At 51.3% G+C, this 23,883-nt stretch overlaps 1 long non-coding RNA gene across 1 annotated transcript; it reads left to right on the top strand.

The window, feature by feature from the left end:
- Positions 1-1,366: 1,366 nt before the first annotated feature.
- Positions 1,367-14,973, top strand: LOC106994644 (uncharacterized). Its single transcript, XR_001441270.3, has 2 exons — positions 1,367-1,573; positions 13,920-14,973. It is a non-coding gene; the product is annotated as an uncharacterized LOC106994644 (long non-coding RNA).
- Positions 14,974-23,883: the final 8,910 nt, after the last annotated feature.

The raw sequence follows: 23,883 nt of genomic DNA on the forward strand, positions 1-23,883 counted from the left end.
ACAAAAAAATACAAAAATTAGCCGGGTATGGTGGCGTGTGCCTGTAATTTCAGCTACTTGGGAGGCTGAGACACGAGAATTGCTTGACCCTGGGAGGTGGAGGGTGCAGTGAGCTGAGATCGTGCCACTGCACTCCAGCCTGGGTAACAGAGTGAAACTCTGTCACACACAAAAAAAGAATTCAGGAGAGTGGGCCTGACCCCATGGCTCACACCTGTAATCTCAGCACTTTGGGACGCTGAGACAGGAGGATCGCTTGAGGCCAGGAATTCAACACCAGCCTAGGTAACAGCAAGACCCTGTCTGTCTTTACAAAAAATACAAAAATTACCTGGGCTTGGTGGTGAGGGCCTGTAGTTCCAGCTACTCAGAGGCTGAGACAGGAGAATCGCTTGAGCCTAGGAGGTAGAGGCTGTGGTGAGCTATGGTTGCACCACTGCACTCCAGCCTGGGCAACAGAGCAAGACTCTGTCTCTAAAAAGAAAAGAAAAGAGGCTGGGTGCGGTGGCTCACTCCTGCAATCCCAGCACTTTGGGAGGCTGAGATGGGCGGATCACAAGGTCAGGAGACTGAGACCATCCTGGCTAACACGGCGAAACCTCGTCTCTACTAAATAACACACATACACACAAAATTAGCCGGGCGTGGTGGCGGGCGCCTGTAGTCCCAGCTACTCGGGAGGCTGAGGCAGGAGAATGGCGTGAACCCGGGAGGCGGAGCTTGCAGTGAGCCGAGATTGCACCACTGCACTCCAGCCTGAGTGACAGAGCGAGACTCCGTGTGAAAAAAAAAAAAAAGGAAAAGAAAAAGAAATCAGTGGAGTGTTTGTGGGTGGGGAATGGATGAAGGAAGATTGATTTCTGGGCCGTCTGAATGGAAATGTTCCTTACTTTGATGAGGTGGGGGCAGGGGGTCGTGCGTGCAAATAATACGTGCAGGCATGGGACTTCACCGCATGTAAATTAACCCTCAATAAAGTTCCAGGAAAAGTAATTCCATTTCCAGCGACCGGATTTTGGAGTTCGGAGGCTAGCCTGCAAGCCTTGCTGGTGGGTGGTATGTGGGGGTGACAGGAAACCCCCGGGCCTCCCCTCTGTAGGGAAGTGGGAGCCTCGCCCTTGCCCCCCTCCGGGACGAGCGGGCAGATCTAAAAGCTTCCCTACCGCGGCCCAGGCGGTCGATAGCAGACTCCCAGGCTCCGTTTCTGCCTGCCCGGCAGCCCGGGCCCTTCCCGCCAGCCCAGCCCCCGGGAGGGGACTCGAGTTGGGCGGAGCCTCCTCCCCTGCCGCACGCCGGGCTCTGCTCTCCCTCCCCGGATGCCCCTCCTTCTCCATCCCCAGAAGTCTCAGCCACTGAGATTCCCCTTGTCCCGGAGGCTGGCTGGAGGGGAAGACCCAGGTGACTGCGCTTTGGAGGCTGGACCATCGTGGGGCCTGTCTGTGCCCACTTTTACCCCATTCAAGAGTTACCAGGGCCAGGCGCAGTGGCTCAGGCCTGCAATCCCAGCACTTTCGGAGGGCAAGACAAGAGGATCGCTTGAGCCCAGGAGCTTGAAAACAGCCTGGGCAACATGGTAAGACCCCATCACTATATTAAAAAAAAAAAGAAAAAGAAAAGAGGCTGGGCGCCGTGGCTCACGCCTGTAATCCCAGCACTTTGGGAGGCCAAAGCGGGCAGATCACGAGGTCAGGAATCCCGGCCAACATGGTGAAACCCCGTCTCTACTAAACACACACACATTACCCGGGTGTGGTGGTGGGCGCCTGTAATCCCAGCTACTCGGGAGGCTGAGGCAGGAGAATTGCTTGAACCTGGGAGGTGGAGGTTGCAATGAGCTTAGATCACGCCACTGCACTCCAGCCTGGGCGACGAGCAAGACTCCGTCTTGGGAAAAAAAAAAAAGAATTTTCTCATCATCCATCCCCTCACCCTTCTGAGTCTCTATTGTCCATCTTTTCATTCTCCATGTCTATGTGTGCTTAGATTTCAGCACCCACTTAGGAGTGATAACATGCAGTGTTTGACTTTCTGTGTCTGGTTAGTTTCACTTAAGATAATGGCCTTCAGCTCTATCCATGTTGCTGCAAAAGAACCATTCTTTTTTTTTTTTTTTTTTTTTTGAGAAAGGGTCTCCATCTGTCACCCAGGCTGGAGTGCAGCAGCACAATCTCGGCTCACTGCAACCTCTGCCTCCTGGGTTCAAGCGCTTCTCATGCCTCAGCCTCCCTAGTAGCTGAAATTACAGGCGCATGCCACCACGTCTGTCTAATTTTTGTATTTTTTTTTTTTTTTTTTTTTGAGACGGAGTCTTGCTCTGTAGCCCGGGCTGGAGTGCAGTGGCCAGATCTCAGCTCACTGCAAGCTCCGCCTCCCAGGTTTACGCCATTCTCCTGCCTCAGCCTCCCGAGTAGCTGGGACTACAGGCGCCCGCCACCTCGCCCGGCTAGTTTTTTGTATTTTTAGTAGAGACGGGGTTTCACCGGGTTAGCCAGGATGGTCTCGATCTCCTGACCTCGTGATCCGCCCGTCTCGGCCTCCCAAAGTGCTGGGATTACAGGCTTGAGCCACCGCGCCCGGCCTAATTTTTGTATTTTTAGTAGAGACAAAGTTTTACCACGTTGGCCAGCCTGGTCTTAAACTCCTGACCTCAGGTGACCCATCCGCCTCAGTCCCCCAGAGAGCTGGGATTACAGGCGTGAACCATTGCACCCAGGTTTAATTTTTAAAATTATATTGCATTAAAATATTTATCTCAATGACTAAGTTTTTTGATACCCTCTTAAATTATGCACCCAAGGCTCGAGCATGGTGGCTCACACCTGTCATCCCAGCACTTCGGGAGGCCGAGGTGGGAGGATTGCTTGAAGCAAGGAGTTCGAGACCAGCCTAGGTGGCAAAGTGAGACCCTGTTGCTACGCACACAAAAAAGTGATATACTCAAAGCCAGCCTGAAGCAAATCCCTCACGGGTCTCAGCCTGGTCATACACACAATATGCAAAGACACACAAAGACACATGCACTGGCTGGGCGTGGTGGCTCACGCCTGTAATCCCAACACTTTAGGAGGCGGAGGCTGGTGGATCACCTGAGGTCAGAGTTCGAAACCACCCTGGCCAACATGGTGAAACACCGCCTCTACTTAAAAAAAAAAAAAAAAAAAGTCGGCCGGGCGCGGTGGCTCAAGCCTGTAATCCCAGCACTTTGGGAGGCCGAGGCGGGTGGATCACAAGGTCAGGAGATCGAGACCACAGTGAAACCCCGTCTCTACTAAAAATACAAAAAATTAGCCGGGCGCGGTGGTGGGCGCCTGTAGTCCCAGCTACTCAGGAGGCTGAGGCAGGAGAATGGCGTGAACCCGGGAGGCGGAGCTTGCAGTGAGCTGAGATCGCGCCACTGCACTCCAGCCTGGGCAGCAGCGTGAGACTCCGTCTCAAAAAAAAAAAAAAAAAAGCTGGGCTTGGTGGTGCGCCTATAGTCCCACCTACTCAAAAGGCTGAGGAAGGAGAATCGCTGAACCTGGGAGGCAGAGGTTGCAGTAACTGAGATCTCACCACTGCACTCCAGCCTGAGCAACAGAGCAAGACTGTGTCTCAAAAACACACACACAAACGTACACACACACACACATACACATGAGTTCATACATATACACTTTTTTTTTTTTTTTTTTTTGAGACAGGGTCTCTCTTTGTTGCCCAGGCTGGAGTGCAGTGGCACCTGATCATGGTTCACTGCAGCCTCAACCTTCTGGGGTCAAGTGATCCTCCCACCTCAGCCTCCCCAGTAGCTGGGACTACAGATGCATGCCACCACACCTGGCTAATTTTTGTATTTTTGGTAGAGATGGGGTTTCGCCATGTTGCCCAGGCTGGTCTCAAATTCCTGGGCTTATGCGATCTGCCTGCCTTGGCCTCCCAAAGTTCTGGGATGACAGATGCACACATATACACTACAACCGCTAATGGAAATAAAATCAAGCTAGAGGGCCGGGCCCGGTGGCTCACACCTGTAATCCCAGCACTTTGGAAGGCTGAGGCCGGTGAATCACCTGAGGTCAGGAGTTCAAGACCAGCCTGACTGACATGGTGAAATCCCATCTCTACTAAAAATAGAAAAAAATTAGCCAGGCGTGGTGGCGCATGCCTGTAATCCCAGCTACTTGGGAGGCCGAGGCAGGAGAATCACTTGAACCCAGGAGGCAGAGCTTGCAGCAAACCAAGATTGTACCATTGCACTCCAGCCTAGGATACAAGAGCAAAACTCTGTCTAAAAAATTAAAAAAAAAAAATCAAGCCTAGTGGATTGGAAATACCCTTTCCCTGTCTTCCTTCATCCTTTCCTTAGTCACTATCTAGACATCCTTGTTACTGGGAGTCTGGGTTACATTAACCAGAACCTTAAAGAGAAAAATACTGTAATTGCGAAAATGACCAGCCTTTTAAAATGGAACAAAAGAGACTAGAAAATATCAGAACCCACTGCACAGTAGACATATTACTATGACTTCCTGAAACTTTGTTTTTAGTTCCAAACCTGGGTAGAAGACCTACATTGCAATGTAAAAAATTAATTCTTTGATTCACGATCAAAGTACTTGAAAGATGTGGTTATGATGTTTGAAATTGGTTTTCTTTTTTTTCAATTAATGTATCCCAGAGGTCACGCTGTGTCAATGAATGTAAGTTTTAGCACTTGAATTTTCTTTTTTTTTTTTTTTTTGAGACTGAGCCACCTTATCACCCAGGCTGGAGGGCAGTGGCGAGATCTCGGCTCACTGCAACTTTCACCTCCTGGGTTCAAGCGATTCTCCTGCCTCAGCCTCCCAAGTAGCTGGGATTATAGGCATCCTCCAACACACCCAGCTAATTTTTGTATTTTTAGTAGAGACAGGGTTTCACCATGTTAGCCAGGCTGGTCTGGAACTCGTGACCTCAAGTGATCTGCCCACCTCAGCCTCCCAAAGTGCTGAGATTACAGGTGTGAGCCATCGTGCCCAGCTTTTAATTTTTTTTTTTTTTTTTTTTTTTTTTGAGACGGAGTCTGGCTCTGTCGCCCAGGCTGGAGTGCAGTGGCCGGATCTCAGCTCACTGCAAGCTCCGCCTCCTGGGTTCACGCCATTCTCCTGCCTCAGCCTCCGGAGTAGCTGGGACTACAGGCGCCCGCCACCTCGCCCGGCTAGTTTTTTGTATTTCTTAATAGAGACGAGGTTTCACCGTGTTAGCCAGGATGGTTTCGATCTCCTGACCTCGTGATCCGCCCGTCTCAGCCTCCCAAAGTGCTGGGATTACAGGCTTGAGCCACCGCGCCCGGCTAATTTTCTTTTCTTTGTTGAGACAGGGTCTTATTCTGTCACCCAGGTTGGAGTGCAGTGGTGCAATACGCAGCTCACTGCAGCCTCCACTTCCTTGGGCTCAAGCAATCCTCCCCCCTCAGCCTCCCAAGTAGCTGGGAGTACTGACGTGTGCTACCATGCCTGGCTAATTTTTTTTAGTTTTTGTAGAGTTGAGATCTGGCTACGTTGCCCAGGCTGGTCTTGAACTCCTGGGCTCAGGCGATCCTCCCACCTGGGCCTCCCAAAGTGCTGGGATTACAGGCATGAGCCACCATGCCCAGCCCACTTTCATGTAGCCAATAAACCCCATCTCTACAAAAAATCCCCAGAGCCCAGGTACCTCAATTGTTTCCAGCCTCTTTTTTTTTTTTTTTGAGGCAGAGTCTCGCTCTGTCACCCAGGCTGGAGTGCAGTGGTGCGATCTCAGCTCACTGCAAGCTCCGCCTCCTGGGTTCACGCCATTCTCCTGCCTCAGCCTCCTGAGTAGCTGGGACTACAGGTGCCCGCCACCACGCCTGGCTAATTTTTTGTATTTTTAGTAGAGACGGGGTTTCACCATGTTAGCCAGGATGGTCTCGATCTCCTGACCTCGTGATCCGCCTGCCTCGGCCTCCAAAGTGCTGGGATTACAGGTGTGAGCCACCGCGCCTGGCCTCCAGCCTCTTTTAATGCTTTTCTTCATGATGATAACAGCAAGCACCCTCTATGTGCCTAGCAGAAGGCTAAGCATTTCACACACTTTGCCTCATGGAGTCCTCATGAGAGGCCTATTTTACCGATGAGAAAATCTGGGAATCTTAACAATAAACCATATGACTCAGGTCACACAGCTTGAAGGTGGTGAAGCCAGAATTTGAACCCTGGCTGTCTGATTCCAGAGCTCTTAACCACCCTGCGTTATTCTTTTCTTTTCTTTTTTTGAGACGAAGTCTCGCTCTTGTCCCCCAGGCTGGAGTGTAATCTCGGCTCACTGCAACCTCTGCCTCCCAGGTACAAGCAATTCTCCTGCCTCAGCCTCCCGAGTAGGTGGGATTACAGGTGCCCGCCACCATGCCTGGCTAATTTTTCTATTTTTAGTAGAGATGGGGTTTCACCATGTTGGCCAGGCTGGTCTCGAACTCCTGACCTCAGGTGATCCGCCTGCCTCAGCCTCCCAAAGTGCTGGGATTACAGGCATGAGCCACCGCTCCTGGCCTATTCTTTATAGTTCTCTGCCTATTTGACTGATTATCTCCCTGACATAAGTTCCTAGAGGTGGATTTGCTGGGTCAGAGAATCCACACACTTAAAAGTTTAATACTAATATCTAGAACGCCCTCCCAAAAAAGTTGTATTGTGGCCGGACATGGTGGCTCACATCTGTAATCCTAGCACTTTGGGTGGCTGAGGAGGGTGGATCACTTGAGCTCAGGAGTTTGAGACCAGCCTGGGCAAGTTGTGAGACCCCATCTCTACAAAAAGTTTTTTAAAAATTAGCTGGGTGTGGTGACGTGTACCTGTAGTCAGCTATTTGGCAGGCTGAGGTGGGAGGATTCCTTAAGCTTAGGAGGTTGAGGCTGCAGTGAGCCATGACTGTGCCACTGCACTCCAGCATGGATGACATAGTGAGACCCTGTCTCAAAAAAAAGTTGTGTCAATTTAAACTACCATGACCGCGCTCAAGTGTGCAGTCCCAAAACTTCACACACACTCATAAGCTTGACAAGCAAAAGTGATTCTTCAGCTGAAAGGTCAGATTGAGCATCTTTACAGAGATTTGTTAAGCTCTCTCATTCCTTTGTGAACCCCCTATTCAAGACCTGTGCCAATTTCACATTTGGGATGTTTGTCTTTTTTTTATTATTGATTCATGTATGCTTTTTGTATATTAAGGCTCTTAATGATTTGTCTGCCATATACATGGCAAACAATCTAATCTCCCCTGATCTTTTATTTTCCTTTTCTTTCTTGAGACAGAGCATTACTCTGTTGCCCAGGCTGGAATACAGTGGCACCATCATAGCTCACTGCAATCACTGCAGTCTCAACCTCCTGGGCTCCAGCCATCCTCCTGCCTCAGCCTCCTGAGTAGCTGGGACTAAAGGTGCGTGCCACCATGCCCAGATAATTTTTTAAAAATTATTTTTATAGAGATGGGGTCTCACTATGCTGCCCAGGCTGGCAATCTCCTCTGATCAGAGACTCCCTTGAGGAAGTCCAGCTAGATCTCCTTTTATTGCCCAGCTGGCCTCAATGAACATTGCTTTTCTGTCTAGGCCTCATTGTAGGTTGCATTTTATTGGTGGTTCCTCGAGAAACAAAAGCAGAGACTTTGAGGTCTTATGAACCTCAGTCTTACCCAGAACACTTGAAGTACCCTTCAGCTTTCCATGACAAGAAAGCTCAGGCCCTGGAGCCAGAAGCCACGGCTTTGTGTCTGGGTCCTGTAGTTCACTGCTATGGCTCCAGTTTCTGATTCCTCCAAGTTAAGATGGGTTGGTAAATTCGGCCACGCAGAATGCGCTTCAAGCCACGCCCACTGTGTGTCAAACCATGCCCACTGTACATAAACCACACCTTCTCATTTAGCCACGCCCACCTTCGAGTGGAGAGGCGTGATTAGAGCTTTACAGAGAAGTGAAGTGCAGAAACAGTGAGGAACCTGGGCCAGGGGGAGGAGGAGGGAGAAGATCCCCTGGCCTCGATGGCTGGCGATTCCTTCATGCCCCCAGCACCCACCTGGTTAAAGAAAGAAGGATGGCCAGGAGCAGTGACTCACTCCTGTAATCCCAGCACTTTGGGAGGCCGAGGCAGGCAAATCACTTTAGGCCAGGAGTTCGAGACCAGCCTGACCAATGTGGCAAAACCCCGTCTCTACTAAAAACACAAAAATCAGCCGGATGTGGTGGTGTATGCCTGTAATCCCAGCTACTCAGGAAGCTGAGGCACGAGAATCGCTTGAACTCAGCAGGCAAAGGTTGCAGTGAGCCAAGATCACACCACTGCACTCCAGCCTAGGCAACAGAGCAAGACTCTGTCTCAAAAAAAAAAAAAAAAAAAAGAAAGAAAGAAAAAGAAAATAAAGAAAGGCCGGGCGCGGTGGCTCAAGCCTGTAATCCCAGCACTTTGGGAGGCCGAGACGGGCAGATCACGAGGTCAGGAGATCGAGACCATCCTGGTTAACACGGTGAAACCCCGTCTCTACTAAAAAATACAAAAAATTAGCCGGGCGCGGTGGTGGGCGCCTGTAGTCCCAGCTACTCGGGAGGCTGAGGCAGGAGAATGGCGTGAACCCGGGAGGCGGAGCTTGCAGTGAGCTGAGATCCGGCCACTGCACTCCAGCCCGGGCGACAGAGCGAGACTCTGTCTCAAAAAAAAAAAAAAAAAAAAAAAAGAAAATAAAGAAAGAAGGAGGCATCTGGCTACCATATTCCACCTTTCTCCTCACCCACTTTTTTTTTTTTTTTTTTTTTTTTTTTGAGATGGAGTCCTTCTCTGTCATCCAGGCTGGAATGCAGTGGCACAATCTCAGCTCACTGCAACCTCCGCCTCCCGAGTTCAAGCGATTCTCCTGCTTCAGCCTCCTGAGTAGCTGGGATTACAAGCATGCACCACTACATCCGGCTAATTTTTCTATTTTTAGTAGAGATGGGGTTTTGCCATGCTGGTCTCTAACTCCTGACCTCAAGTGATCCATCTGCCTCGGCCTCCCAAAGTGCTGGGATTACAGGTGTGAGCCACCACACCCGGCCCTCACCCACTCCTTAAAATATCCCTACCAGGGTCTGTGGTTTATCTGTGCCTCAGTGTTCTCATCTGTAAAATGAGGATAATTTTAAGGATTATCTGAGTTAGCATCTGTGAAGGGGTTAGAATGTTACCTGGCACATAGTAGGTACTCAATAAACGGCATCACTGATATGGTTCCACGGATGGTTGTACTATTATTAGGAATAAAGTGTGGGATGGAAAAACGTGGCTCTGGGCACCTGGAACCAGCCCCAGGGGCAGGCGGGGCTCTGCACAGGCTCTTTACCCCATGCCAGCAGGAGGACCCTTTGGGGGGAAACTGAGGCACTGATCATCCCTTGCCTTCCCAGCCCTGAGTCCTTCTCACCCATGCCCAGAGCCTCAGAGCCCGGCAAGGTGCCCCAAGAGAAAGCCACACTTCTGAACTGCACTGCCTGGCACAATTACCGTTTTCATCCTCATTAAACTACATTTTCATTCTAATTAGAGTTCCACCGCCTCCCAGAGAGAAGGGCCGATTACTTTTCAGCATCATTAACACTGGCTCCCTCCCCACTTTCCTCCTCCCCCGCCCAGGCTCCCACTACACCAGGGCATTCTCTCTCTCTCTCTCTCTCTCTCCCCGCTTCACCCCATGGACCAGAGAAAAGCAACAGAACATTTATTGTTGCCTCCTGGGTGCCAAGCTGGATGCTAGGAACCTTCCTCCACAGCCTCTTCACCTTATCTTGGCCTGGTCTAATTTTCTTTTTTCCCCCCAATACTAACCCCTTTTTGTTGTTTTGTTTTGTTTTGTTTTGTTGAGACAGTCTTACTCTGTCGCCCCGGCTGGGGTGCAGGGGCATGATCTCGGCTCACTGCAACCTCTGCCTCTCGGGTTCAACTGATTCTCTCACCTCAGCCTCCTGAGTAGCTAGGATTACAGGCACACACCACCACCTGGCTAATTTTTATATTTTTTTTTTTAGTAAAGAGGGGGTTTCACCAGGTTAGCCAGGCTGGTCTCAAACTCCTGATCCCAAGTGATCCACCTGCCTCGGCCTCCCAAAGTGCTGGGATTACAGGTGTGAGCCACTGCGCCAGCCCCGCTTTGAACATGGTCTATGCTTTATTCGTTCTTTTTATCCTCTGTCTCCCCCTCCCCAGAATGTCAACACCCACTCATGTCCCCCAAGCACTCCTGGGCACGCTAACCCCACAGCTTCTAAGAACCAGCTCCCGAGAAGTGGCTCTGGTTGCTGAGTGGGTGGAAAGTTCTGGAGAAGAAACACTCTCCTGGAGCAGTCCTTGAGCAATGGCTGATGGGAATGGGTGGATAAATATCCCAGCTCCCTCGCCCCTAGGTGGGAACCCTCGCAGTGTGTTCTATTTGGTTTCAGCATTCTCCAGCACAATTGAATTGCCCACAGTGGAAACTGGCTCATAAACACCCTTCATTGGCTACCTGCCCTTCCCTTCCTCACTCCCCTTCTCGCCTACCCATGTTTACTGAGATCATCTCTCAGATCAACCATATCCTAGATCTCCCAGGCCCTTTGGATTTCAGGCAAACCACATCTCAGAGAGGGACTCAACACACAAGGAACAGGTTAAGAAAGCCTCTGCAAGGCCAGGCATGGTGGCTCATGCCGGTAATCCAGTGCTTTGCGAGGCAGAGGCAGGAGGATCATTTGAGGCCAGGAGTTCAAGACCAGCCTGGCCAACATGATGAAACCCCATCTCTACTAAAAATACAAAAATTAGCTGGGCATGGTGGCTCATGCCTGTATTCCCAGCTAGTTGGGAAGCTGAGGCAGGAGAATCACTTGAACCCAGGAAGCAGAGGCTGCAGTGAGCCGGGATCATGTCACTGCACTCCAGTCTGGGCAACAAAGCGAGACTCCACGTCAAAAAAAAGACCAGCCTGGGTATCATAGTGAGATCCCATCTCTTAACAAAAAAAATTAGCTGAGCATGGTAGTGCATGCCTGTAGGCCCAGCTGTTTGGGAGGCTGAGGTGGGAGGATCACTTGAGCTCAGGAGTTTGAGGCTACAGTGAGCTATGATCGCACCACTGTACTCCAGCCTGGCTGACAGAGACCCCATCTCTTAAAAAATAAAATAAAACAAAATAAAGAAAGCCTCCGCGCCTCTCTCACTCTGGACAAAACCACTATTATGACCAGAAGGCAGCATTGCTGGGCAGCTATGACCTATATTTGAAATAAATTCTTAGAAAGGTTCCATTTGGAAGGGAGTGTAACCTGCATAGCACTTTTGGGGAGCAGCTTGGCAGAGTGCATTAAAATGTGAAGTGCAGGCCGTGTGCAGTGGCTCATGTCTGTAATCCCAGCACTTTGGGAGGCTGAGGTAGGTGGATCACTTGAAGTCACGAGTTCGAGGCCAGCCTGGCCAACATGGTGAAACCCCATCTCTACTAAAAATACAAAAATTAGCTGGGCTTGGTGGTATGTGCTTGTAGTCCCAGCTACTTAGGAGGCTGAGACAGGAGAATCGCTTGAACCCAGGAGGCAGAGGTTGCAGTGAGCAAAGATTGCACCACTGCACTCCAGCCTGGGCGAGGTAACAGTGTGAGACTCTGTCTCAAAAAAAAAAAAAAAAAAAAAAAAAAAAAGTGAAGTGCAGCCAGGTACAGTAGTTCACGCATGTAATCCCAGCACTTTTGGAGGCCAAAGTGGGAGGGTTGCTTGAGCCCAAGGGTTCAAGACCAGCCTGGGCAATATAGCAAAACCCTGTCTCTACAAAAAAATATACAAAATTAGCCAAGCATGGTGGTGCTCACCTGTAATCTTAGCTACTTGGGAGACTAAGGTGGGAGGATCCCCTGAGCCCTGGAGGTTGAGGCTGCAGTGAGCTATGATTGCACCACTGCACTCCAGCCTGGGCAACAGGGCAAGACTCTGTCTAAAAAAAAATTAAATAAATAAATAAATAAAGACACCAGTCATATTGGATTTAGGGTCCACCCTAATCCAATGTGACCTCACATTAACTTAACTGATTATATCTGCAAAGACCCTGTTTCTAAATAATTCATTCAGGAGAACTGAGGGTCAGGACTTCAACATATATATATATTTTTTGAGACAAGAGTCGCTCTGTCACCCAGGCTGGAGTGCAGTGGCACAATCTCGGCTCACTGAAAGCTCTGTCTCCCAGGTTCACGCCATTCTCCTGCCTCAGCCTTCTGAGTAGCTGGGACTACAGGCACCCGCCACCATGCCTGACTAATTTTTTGTATTTTTGGTAGAGACGGGGTTTCACCATGGTCTCAATCTCCTGACCTCGTGATCCGCCCGCCTCGGCCTCCCAAAGTGCTGGGATTACAGGCGTGAGCCACTGCGCCTGGCCAATATTTTTTTTTTTTTGAGACGGTCTCGCTCTGTTGCCCAGGCTGGAGTGAAGTGGCATGATCTCCACTCACTGCAACCTCTGCCTCCTAGGTTCAAGTAATTCTTGTGCCTTAGCCTCCTGCACGCCACCACGCCCGGCTAATTTTTGTATTTTTGGTAGAGATGGGGTTTCATCATGTTACCTAGGCTGGTCTCAAACTCCCGATCTCAAGAAATCTACCCACCTCAGCCTCCCAAAATGCTGGGATTACAGGCATGAGCCACTACACTCAGCCTTCTGTTTTTTGTTTTTTGTCTGTTTGTTTTTAATAGAGATAGGGTCTTGCTATGTTGCCCAGACCAACCTCAAACCCCTGGCCTCAAGCAATCCTCCTGCCTCAGCCTCTCGAAATTCAAATTATAGCCTGGAAACAGGCATGAGCCACCGCACCAGAATCAACATATCTTTTTTCGTTTTTTTTTGTTTTTTTTTTTTTTCAAGACACAGTCTCACTTTGTCACCCAGGCTGGAGTGAAATGGCGCAATCTCAGCTCACTGCAACTTCTGCCTCCCGGGTTCAAGCGATTCTCTTGCCTCAGCCTCCTGAGTAGCTGAGACTACAGGCAAGTGCCACCACACCTGGCTAATTTTTGTATTTTTAATAGAGACGGGGTTTCGCCATGTTGGCCAGGCTGGTCTCCAACTCCTGACTTCTGGTGATCAGCCTGCCTTGGCCTCCCAAAGTGCTGAGATTACAGGCATGAGCCACCGCGCCTGGTCGACAGCCCCATTTTACAGACAGAAAACTGATACCCAGGTACATGGATTGTCGGTGAGCAGATCACACAGCTGGTAAGAGGCAGAGCTGGTCTCAGTGGCTGCTGAGCCCTTACGTGTATGTGACATGAAACACAGAGGGTCATTTATGTATTCCAACAACCTTGCAAGGCAGAAAATACCTTCATGTTATAGATGAGGAAACGGAGGCAAGGAGCGAGTAAGCAACTTGCCTGAGGTCAGGTGGGTGCCAGAGCAGGGACTTGAGCCTCGGGAACTGACCATGGGACCCTCTGGGGGACCACGGGCTCCATCTCCTGGGCGGTGGAATGAGGGTCTCTTTCAGCACAAATGTTCTATAACCACAGGGAGAAACAGGGACTGCAGCCTATTCCCCCAGGACTGAGCAAGGGAGAAGCCCTGACTGGTTAAGACCTTCCAGGTAGGCCAGGCGTGGTGGCTCACACCTGCAATCCCAGCACTTTGAGAGGCTGAGGTGGGCAGATCACAAGGTCAGGAGTTCGAGACCGGCCTGGGCAACATGAGACCCCCCCCCATCTCAAAAAAAAAGAAAAAAGACATTTCAGATGGGACTACACATAGGCCCTGCTCTTGGCCCAGGCAGCAACTGCCATGCTCTGGGGACCTGAGTCAGCTTCTAGGTATTTCAGAGCCCAAGGATCCACCAGAGCCACTCTCACCGCACAGGGGTTATTAATGAATGCTAATTAATATCTGTGTTCACAGAGCCAGCCAGGCCCCTGGGCCTGGAGCATCCACAGGAGGAAAGTACAAGAACCCCAGCACCCTGCCAAGCAGCAGGGACTCTTCAGACGCCCGAGGGCTGGTTTGCCCAGAGCCAGCTGGGAAGGACTCATGGTGACCAGAAGGGGAAACTGAGGCACTGCTGAGCACCAACAGTCCTGGAGAGCTTTAAGAATGGTTGCCATCTGAGGCCAGGCACAGTGGTTCATGCCTATAATCCCAGCACTTTGGGAGGCCAAGGCAGGCGGATCACTTGAGGTCAGGAGTTCGAGACTTGTCAGGCCTCTGAGCCCTAGCTAAGCCATCATATCCCCTGTGACCTGCACGTAGACATCCAGATGGCCTGAAGCAACTGAAGATCCACAAAAGAAGTGAAAATAGCCAGTTCCTGCCTTAACTGATGACATTCCACCATTGTGATTTGTTCTGGCCCAACCCTAACTGATCAATGCCTTTGTGACAATACACCCTCCCCACCCTTGTGATAATGTACTTTGTGATACTCCCCCGCCCTTATGAATGTACTTTGTACCATACACCCTCCCCACCCTTGAGAAGGTACATTGTAATATTCTCCCTGCCCACCTTGAGAATGTACTTTGTACAATCCACCCCCTCCCTGCAAAAAGATTGCTCCTGGCCAGGCGCCGTGGCTCACGCCTGTAATTCCAGCACTTTGGGAGGCCGAGGCGGGTGGATCATGAGGTCAGGAGATGGAGACCATCCTGGCTAACACTGTGAAACCCGGTCTCTACTAAAAATTAACAAAAAATTAACCAGGCGTGGTGGCAGGCGCCTGTAGTCCCAGCTACTCAGGAGGCAGAGGCAGGAGAATGGCGTGAACCTGGGAGGTGGAGCTTGCAGTGAGCCGAGATCGCACCACTATACTCCAGGAAAAAAAAAAATTGCTCCTAACTCCACCACCTATCCCAAACCTATACGAACTAATGATAATCCCACCACCCTTTGCTGACTCTCTTTTCGGACTCAGCCCGCCTGCACCCAGGTGATTAAAAAGCTTTATTGCTCACACAAATCCTGTTTGGTGGACTGTCTTCACATGGACGTGTGTGACAGAGACCAGCCTGGTCAACATGGTGAAACCTTGTGTCTACCAAAAATACAAAAATTAGCCAGGCATGGTGGCACGCACCTCTAATCCCAGCTACTTGGGAGGCTGAGGCAAGAGAATCTCTTGAACCCAGGAGACAGGAGGCAGAGGTTACAGTGAGCTGAGACTGTGCCACTGCACTCCAGTCTGGGCAGCAGAGTGATACCCTGCTCCATCCCCTCCCCACACAAGAATGGTTGCCATTTGAAAGGAACAAAGAAATGGGTGTTGGAGACCCCAGAGCCATCAGCTTCCACAAGAGCTCTGGACCTTACCCCAGCCTCAGCTTCCTCATCAGTAAATGAGAACATGAATTTCTTTCCTTATATGTAGTAGGCATAAGAACTCATTAAGCATTTGTGCATGTGAAATGCTTTGCAGGTAATCAGTTTCCAATAGGTGTTAACTCCCTTTCCCTCACTGTGCCTCAGTTTCCCTCTTGGGCATACAAGAAGCCGGCGGGGCTTTGAGGCTACCCTCTGGGAGGACTTCAGGCATGGTGCCTTGACTTAGACCTCGGGGCAAGTATGAAAAATCACTTCTGATCGGCCTCATTAATAACACAGTTGCTAATGTGGCAGTAAGACAGTTCCCTAGCCCCTGATTAAAAACAGAAGTTTCCCCCACATTCGTGGAGATGGAGCAGAAGGGAAAACAAAGACAAGCACACTTGTGCCAGATAAATACAGACGCAAACACATGCATGGCAGATAAACACACACTGGCACACCAAATATCCACACAGCCGGCTGCAGACATCCGGGTGGGCTCGCACAGCCGGGCTCGCACAGCCCAAAGAGACCCCCAGGAAGAGCCGCCCCAAAAGGAAGAGAAACCGCTGCAGAGATGTCCTGCTGGACCCTGGCCACATCTGGGACCTGATCACTTCAGTGTACTGGAACAGGAGACAGAAGTGGGGGAAATTAACATCCCTGGGAGTAGCCCTGAGCCAGAGATGGAATGAGTTGGTGGATAAATACCCCAGCTCCCTCCCCAGCAGATGCCTAATCCACAGTCTCCCAGAGATCCCTGGAGGGGTCAGGCTTCAGTTTTCCACAGTGACAACCTGTCTGATATCCCTTGTCATCTCTCTTCTCCCCTCCCCAGGTTTTCAGTGTTCATTTCCCAAATAAACCACTTGCCCTCCAACCCTGTATCAGGGTCTGTTTCTGACCTGTATGTGTACCTCCCAGAAGTATATACAGCTATGGATCTCAATGAGGGTGACTCCGTCCCCCAGGAGACATTTGGCAATGTCTGAAGGTATTTCCGGCTGTAAAACTGGGGCAGGGGGCCAGACACAGTGACTCACACTTGTAATCCCAGCACTTTGGGAGACCAAAGTGGGCGGATCACTTGAGGTGAGGAGTTTGAGACTAGCGTGGCCAACATGGGGAAAATCCCGTCTCTACCAAAAATACAAAAATTAACCAGGTGTGGTGGTGAGTGCCTGTAATCCCAGCTACTCGAGAGGCTGAGGTGGGGGAATCACTTGAACCTGGGAGGCAGAGGTTGCAGTGAGCCAAGATCATTCCACCTCACTCCAGCCTGGGCGACAGAGTGAGACTCCATCTCAAAAAAAAAAAAAAAAAAAAAAAATTGGGGGCAGGGGTACTCCTGACATTTAGTGGGTCCAGTTCAGGGACGCTCAATGTCCTACAAGGGACTGGGCAAGGTGACTAAAGCCTGTGATCCCAGCACTTCAGGAAGTCAAGGCAGGAGGATCAGTTGAGGCCAGGAGTCCAAGGCCAGCCTGGGCAACATAGCAAGACTTCATCTCCCCTGCAAAAAAAAAAAATCCTACAAGGCACAGAACAGTCCCCCAGAGCAAAAAATGATGTGGCCCCAAATGTCAAGAGTGCTGAGGTTCAGAAGCCCTGGTCTACGGGAAGCCACTGGGCCCCACGTGGAAACAGCTGAGTGCACACACATCATTCGAATGCAGATACACAGTGGGTGCACCGGCAGCATTAGGCCACACACACCCACTGTGCACCAAGCGTTCGAACTAGGGAAACAGGATCATCCACTCCTGGTGTGTTTTCCTACCAAGATGTACAGACCACCAGAGGAGACCCCCAATTCCACCCTGCCCAGACCAGCTTCTTGTGCAACTAACTCACAGACACTCTGGAAAGTGCTTCAATGACCATTAAACCCATTTTACAGACGAGACAACTGAGGCCCAGACAGGGGCAGTTTTTTGTTGTTGTTTTTTTGTTTTTGTTTTTGTTTTGAGACGGAGTCTCGCTCTGTTGCCCAGGCTGGAGGGCAGTGGCACCATCTCAGCTCACTGCAACCTCTGCCACCTGGGTTCAAACGATTCTTATGCCTCAGCCTCCCAAGTAGCTATAGGCGTGTGCCACCACACCCAGCTAATTTTTGTATTTTTAGTAGAGACAGGGTCACACCATGTTGGCCAGGCTGTTCTCGAACTCCTGACCTTAAGTGATCCTCCCATCTCGGCCTCCCAATGTGCTGGGATTACAGGCGTGAGCCACTGTGCCCAGCCCAGACAGGAGAAGTTTATGACCCAGCAAGAAACCCAGAGGCCCCTGAGGCATGTGTAGACACGTGTTTGAAGGCAAAGAGGGCAGGATGAAAAGAGACCCTCCCCACCATCATCTCGGAGTTGAGATAAGGAGGGACAGAAAGGACTTTAGCTTCCCAGAAGAAATCCTGTATCACTTTGGGTAACTAGAAAATCCACTGAAAAATGTTTTTAGGCTGGGCGAGGTAGTGCTCGCCTGAAATCTCAGCACTGAGGGAGCCCGAAGCAGGAGGATCTCTTAAGCCCAAGAGTTGGAGACCAGCCCGGGCAACATGGCAAGACTTCTCATCTCTACAATAAATAAAATACAATTTTTGTTGTTGTTGTTTGTTTGTTTTAGACGAAGTTTCACTCTTTCTGCCCAGACTGGAATGCAATGGCGTGATCTCTGCTCACTGCAACCTCTGCCTCCCAGGTTCAAACGATTCTCCTGCCTCAGCCTCCTGAGTAACTGGGATTACAGGTACACGCCACCATGCCCAGCTAATTTTGTATTTTTAGTAGAGATGGGGTTTCGCCATGTTGGTCAGGCTGGACTTGAAATTTTGACCTTCAGTAATTCACCCACCTCAGCGTCCCAAAGTGCTGGGGTTATAGGCATGAGCCACCACGCCGGGCCAAATACAATGTTTTTTAAACATACATTGTTTTTTAAACATTAGCTGACTCTTGGCCAAGCATGGTGGCTCACGCCTGTAATCCCAGCACTTTGGGAAGCTGAGGTGGGCAGATCACTTGTGGTCAGGAGTTCAAGACTAGCCTGGTCAACGTGGTGAAACGCTGTCTCTACTAAAAATACAAAAAATGAGCTGGGCATGGTGGCGTGTGCCTGTAATCCCAGCTATTCAGGAGTCTAAGGCAGGTGATCGCTTGAACCCAGGAGGCGGAGGTTGCAGTGAGCCAAGATCTTGCCACTGCACTCCAGCCTGGGTGACAGAGCAAAATCCTGTCTCAAACAAACAAACAAAATGGGCTGACTCTGGACTCACACAGGCCTGGTGTCTCCAATCCCAGCCTTGCCATTTTCTGGCTCTATGAACCTGGGTAAGCCGCATCGCCTCCCTGAGCCTCAGTTTCCCCATCTGAAAAACGGGGATTCACCCATTCGCTGTTCTACAAACGTGCACCCAGGACCCACTGACACCAAACCCTGCGCACAGCTTTAACCTATATAAAGTTAAGGCAGAACACGAACAGGGTAAGTGTGTTCACCCCTCCCCCAGGCACGGAGCTGCTGAACTAGTTTTGGGAATGGGGGAATCAGAGCATGCGTGGACAGAGGGAGGGAGCCCTCAGCTGCCCGGACCCTGCAGCCCACCACCCCTACTCTTCTCAGATCCCCCTCATCTGAACAAAAAGCCCCTCTAGAAGGACGTAGGACCCCAAGCAGGATCCCAGGGCTTGGCGTCCAAATCCAGGCCAGGAACTGACCTCAGTAGCCAGACAGGTGAGGGGGCTAAAGCTCCGGGTTTTCCACCTCCGCTTCCCGCCGCTGCAGCGCGGGGAGCGAGCGCCACCTGTGGGCCGCCAAGGGGAGGTGCGTACGACTCCCGGGGAAGTGGATGGAAGTGGATGGTCGCCCTCCTTTCTCCCCAACCCGGGAGGCCCTGGAGCCCCCCAGGAGTTTCGGAAACAGCTCTCATCTCTTAAATTCTCCTCCACAACCCACTTTTCTCAGCTGCCGTTTCCCAGCTAGAACTCGTCGTCCACGTATTCATGCAACGTTTATCGAGCACCTACTCTGTATTGAGCAAACCTAGATCATTGCTCTAGGTGTAGCCTACACAGAAGACAGAATAGGGCTGGCTCAGGCCTGTAACCCCAGCCACTCAGGAGTCTGAGGTGGGAGGATCATTTGAGCCCAGAAGATGGAGGCTGCAGGGAGTCATGATCGCACCATTGCACTCCAGCCTGGGCAACAGAGCAATACCCTGTCTCTAAAAGTAAAAAGAGGCCAGGCACGGTGGCTCACGCCTGTAATTCCAGCACTTTGGGAGGCCAAGGTGGGCGGATCACGAGGTCAGCAGTTCGATACCAGCATGGCCAACATGGTGAAACCCCCCCTTTCTACTAAAACTACAAAAATTAGCCAGGCATGGTGGTGGGCACCTGTAATCCCAGCTACTCAGGAGGCTGAGGCAGGAGAATTGCTTGAATCCAGGAGACGGAGGTTGCAGTGAGCAGAGATCATGCCACTGCACTCCAGCCTGGGCGACAGAACAAGACTCCATCTGAAAAAGAAAAAAAAAAAAAGGAAACAAAACAGATAAACTTCCATGCCCTTCTGAAGCTTACAGTCCAAGGGAAGAGAGAAGAGAGAGGAGGAAGAGGACAATGGGCTGCAAGGTCATTGCTGATGGCAGTAAGTGTTCTGAAGGAGAAAGTATATATACAGGGATGTCACTGAAGCACCCACTGTGGGTAGAGTGGGTGGAGTGGGCTCTGAGGAAGTGACGCTTGTCCTGAGGCTTGAGAAGAATAAAGCCTCAGCCATGCCGAGTCTGGAGCCAGGATTTCCAGCAGAAGGTGCAGCCAGCGCAAAGCCCCTATGGCAGAAAAGAGCTTGGGTATTGGACAGTGGGAAAGGAGGTCACGGTAGCCAGAGCCGGGAGATGGAGAAACAGGTGGGCTGCGATGTCAAGGCCTATTTTGGAGACAAATCTGACCTCTCACTCTCCCTGAGGAGTCACCTCCTAAAAGCCCGAGGGGAGAAGAAGAAGGCTCACACTGAGCTGAAAGCCCTCCGACGCCACCAGCGGCACCCTCCTTGTGGTGTCGCCCACAGAAAGAAGCCCTGGCCCATGCCCTGTCCCCCTGCCTACCCCGCCACTCTTCCAGGACTTTGCCTCTGACCATATTGACCCCAATTATGCAGTCAACGTGCACGTGGTCGGCTCTGCTTGCAAAGTCCCCTTCTTACCCCCTGCCCATCTCCCTGGGAGACACAGGGAACCATACAATGTGCCTTTCAAGACCAATGCTTGCGCTGGGCGCGGTAGCTCACACCTGTAATCCCAACACTTTGGGAGTCCGAGGGGGGCAGATCCCTTGAGGTCAGGAGTTCGAGACCAGCCTGGCCAACGTGATGAAGCCCCAGCTCTACTAAAAATACAAAAAACAAAATTAGCTGGGCGTAATGGTGGGCGCTTGCAATCCCAGCTAATCGGGAGGCAGAGGCAGGAGAATCACTTGAACCTGGGAGGTGGAGGTTGCAGTGAGCCGACATTACACCACTGCACTCCAGCTTGGGCGACAAGAGCGAAACTCCGTCTCAAAAAAAAAAAAAAAAAAATGGTTGTTACCAGCCCCACACATGAACCCCAGCCGAGCCTGCCCCCTTTGCCTTCATACCCTCAAAAGCAAAGTCTCCCTGTGTGGCCCTGACAACCCCAAAAGGGACTATGCAGGGAAGAGATCTGGTTTCTCGAACATTGCTCTTGGGATCCCTGCCTGGGGGTGGCCACGAGAGAGGCTGTGGGTCTCGCTCAGCCCCAGGAGGAGAGCAGAGCCCTGTCCCCGACTCCCCGCTAGTGCAGAAGGGGTACACCCGGTCTCCACAGCCTGGCCTCAGTTCTGGGGGCTGCCTGGCTACTGGGGAGAGGGCAGAGCCTGTTGGAGCTTGTAATTAAGGTTTCAGAGGCACCGACTTAATTACTACCTTGTGAAGGGTTAATTACCCCTAATTGGTTGGGAATCAGGCAATCTTTGTGCCTTCAGAGAATCAAAATATTTTCCCTTCCTGAACTGCCCCCTCCCTTTTGCTTTTTCGAATTTTCCTGCAAGGAGGGGCACGGTGGGCTGGGGGGGTCTGGAGGATCGGAAACCACCAGTCTCCCCGCGGAGAACACACTTGCCAGGCCTGCCACAAGCAAGAGCGGGATTCAGAGGAGAAAGGTTCCCGGCCAGCTCAAGACAGGAAGACTTCCTGGAAGAGGTGGCCAAGTCTTCAGGACCCCAAGTCACCCTCCCAGGTAGGCCAAGGGCTCCTAGAATTCTGTCCCACCTAGAGGGTAGCAGGGCCTGGGGAAGTTGGAGCTGATGGTTCCAGGCATGGGAATGCTGCCTAGAGTCTCAGTTTCCTCACCTGTTAAATGGGGCCAAGGCTGCGATGCGCCAGGCAGAGTGAGCAGGAAATGAAGGCTGTCCCTGGAGAGGAAATCCTGGTGGTCACTGAGGAGACATCACTCATCTGCTGCTCATCCAGCTTGTTGCTCCTCTGCCTGGGTTTGTAGTAATGTAAGCATTAGGGCCCGCCCACTTCCCAGCCCTCATCTCCCTGCCTTCCTCCTAACCGCCTTGATGGGCTTTGAACAAACCGCACTGGTTCCCAACTCAGAGCCTGGAGTTCCCCCTGCCTGGCTTACTTTCCCCCTGATGATGCTGTGTCTGAGAAGCTTTTGTCCTGAAATGTCACCTCCTCCAGGGAGCATTCCCTGACCCCTGAACCACTCCTTCCTGGGAATTCTCCAGCTTATCACACTTTTTTTTTTTTTTTTAGACGGAGTCTGGCTCTGTCGCCCAGGCTGGAGTGCAGTGGCCGGATCTCAGCTCACTGCAAGCTCTGCCTCCCGAGTTTACGCCATTCTCCTGCCTCAGCCTCCCGAGTAGCTGAGACTACAGGCGCTGCCACCACGCCTGGCTAGTTTTTTGTATTTCTTAGTAGAGACGGGGTTTCACCATGTTAGCCAGGATGGTCTCGATCTCCTGACCTCGTGATCCGCCCGTCTCGGCCTCCCAAAGTGCTGGGATTACAGGCTTGAGCCACCGTGCCCGGCCCTCGCTCTCTGTTTTTAGAGACAGGGTGTCACTCTGTTGCCCAGGCTGGAGTGCAGTGGTGTGCTTATAGCTCACTAGAGCCTTGAACTCCTGGCCTCAGGCGATCCTCCCAAGTAGCTGGGACTACAGGCATGCACCACCACATCGGATAATTTAAAAACAGTTTTTTGTAGCAATGGGGTCTTGTTATGTTACCCAGGCTGGTCTCAAACTTCTGGCCTCAAGAGATCCTTCTGCCTCTGCCTCCCAAAGTGCTGGGATTACAGGCATGAGCCACTGCCCCTGGCCACACTTGTACCTCTCTTATGTAAATTGCCTTGTTGAGATCCTGGCTGGGTCTAAACAAGGGCCCAGTTTCCTCATCTGTGAAATGGGGGTGATGACAACAGCCCCCTTGGAGTTTCAGACCTGACTGTGGTGGCCATGGGGTTCTGGTGAGTTAAGACCTTCTTCTACTGGCCAAGGAGTGGACTTGGGGGATTCTAGGCAAAGCTTTAGGACAGGAGGACAGAGGCCAGAGCATGGCAAGTGAGCAAGGCTCAAGTGATGGGTCAGTCAGAAGGGGTTAGAGGACTGACATGGTGGCTCACGCCTGTAATCCCAGCACTTTGGGAGGCCGAGGCGGGCAGATCACTTGACGTCAGGAGTTCAAGACCAGCCCGGGCAACATGGTGAAACTCCGCCTCTATTAAAAACACGAAAATGAGAGGCTGGGTGCAGTGGCTCACGCCTGTAATCCTAGTACTGTGGGAGGCCGAGGTAGGTGGATCAGGAGGTCAGGAGTTAGACCATCCTGACCAATGTGGTAAAACCCTGTCTCTACTAAAAATACAAAAATTAGCTGGGCATGGTGGCATACACTTGTAGTCCCAGCTACTCAGGAGGCTGAGGCAGGAGAATCGCTTGAACCTGGGAGGCAGAGGTTGCAGTGAGCCTAGATTATGCCACTGGACTCCAAAACGAAAAAGAAATTAGCTGGGCGAGGTGGCAGGCGCCTGTAGTCCCAGCTAATCAGGAGGCTGAGGCACAAGAATCGCATGAACCCCGGAGGTGGAGATTGCAGTGAGCAAAGATCGCACCACTGCACCCCAGCCTGGGTGACAGAACGAGACTCTGTCTCAAAAAAAAAAAAAAAAAAAAAAGGGCGAGGTTGGAGAGGAGGCAGACTTGGGAACAATGGGTATACTGCTATAACCTCCTTTTACAGATGGGGAAAGTGAGGCCCAGAGAGGTGAAGTCACTTAGCAAGGGCACACAGCCCTCTAGTGGGGGAGCCATAATTCATTCCCACATTGGGCAGAGTCCCCCACACACAGTGGGGGAGGGGTTGGCAGGGAAGGCGGGGGAGGGAGTGATGGGTGGAGAGCTGTTTGGCAGAAAGGTGAAATACGGTTTTGACTCAGCTGTGTTGGAGGAGATGGTGACTCCGCCAAGATAGAGTAGACATTAAATTAGAGATAGAGGCCAGGCGCGGTGGCTCACACCTGTAATCTCAGCATTTTTGGAGG

The sequence above is a fragment of the Macaca mulatta genome, chromosome 19 (genome assembly GCF_049350105.2).
Source record: "Macaca mulatta isolate MMU2019108-1 chromosome 19, T2T-MMU8v2.0, whole genome shotgun sequence".
In the NCBI taxonomy this organism is placed as follows: domain Eukaryota; kingdom Metazoa; phylum Chordata; class Mammalia; order Primates; family Cercopithecidae; genus Macaca; species Macaca mulatta.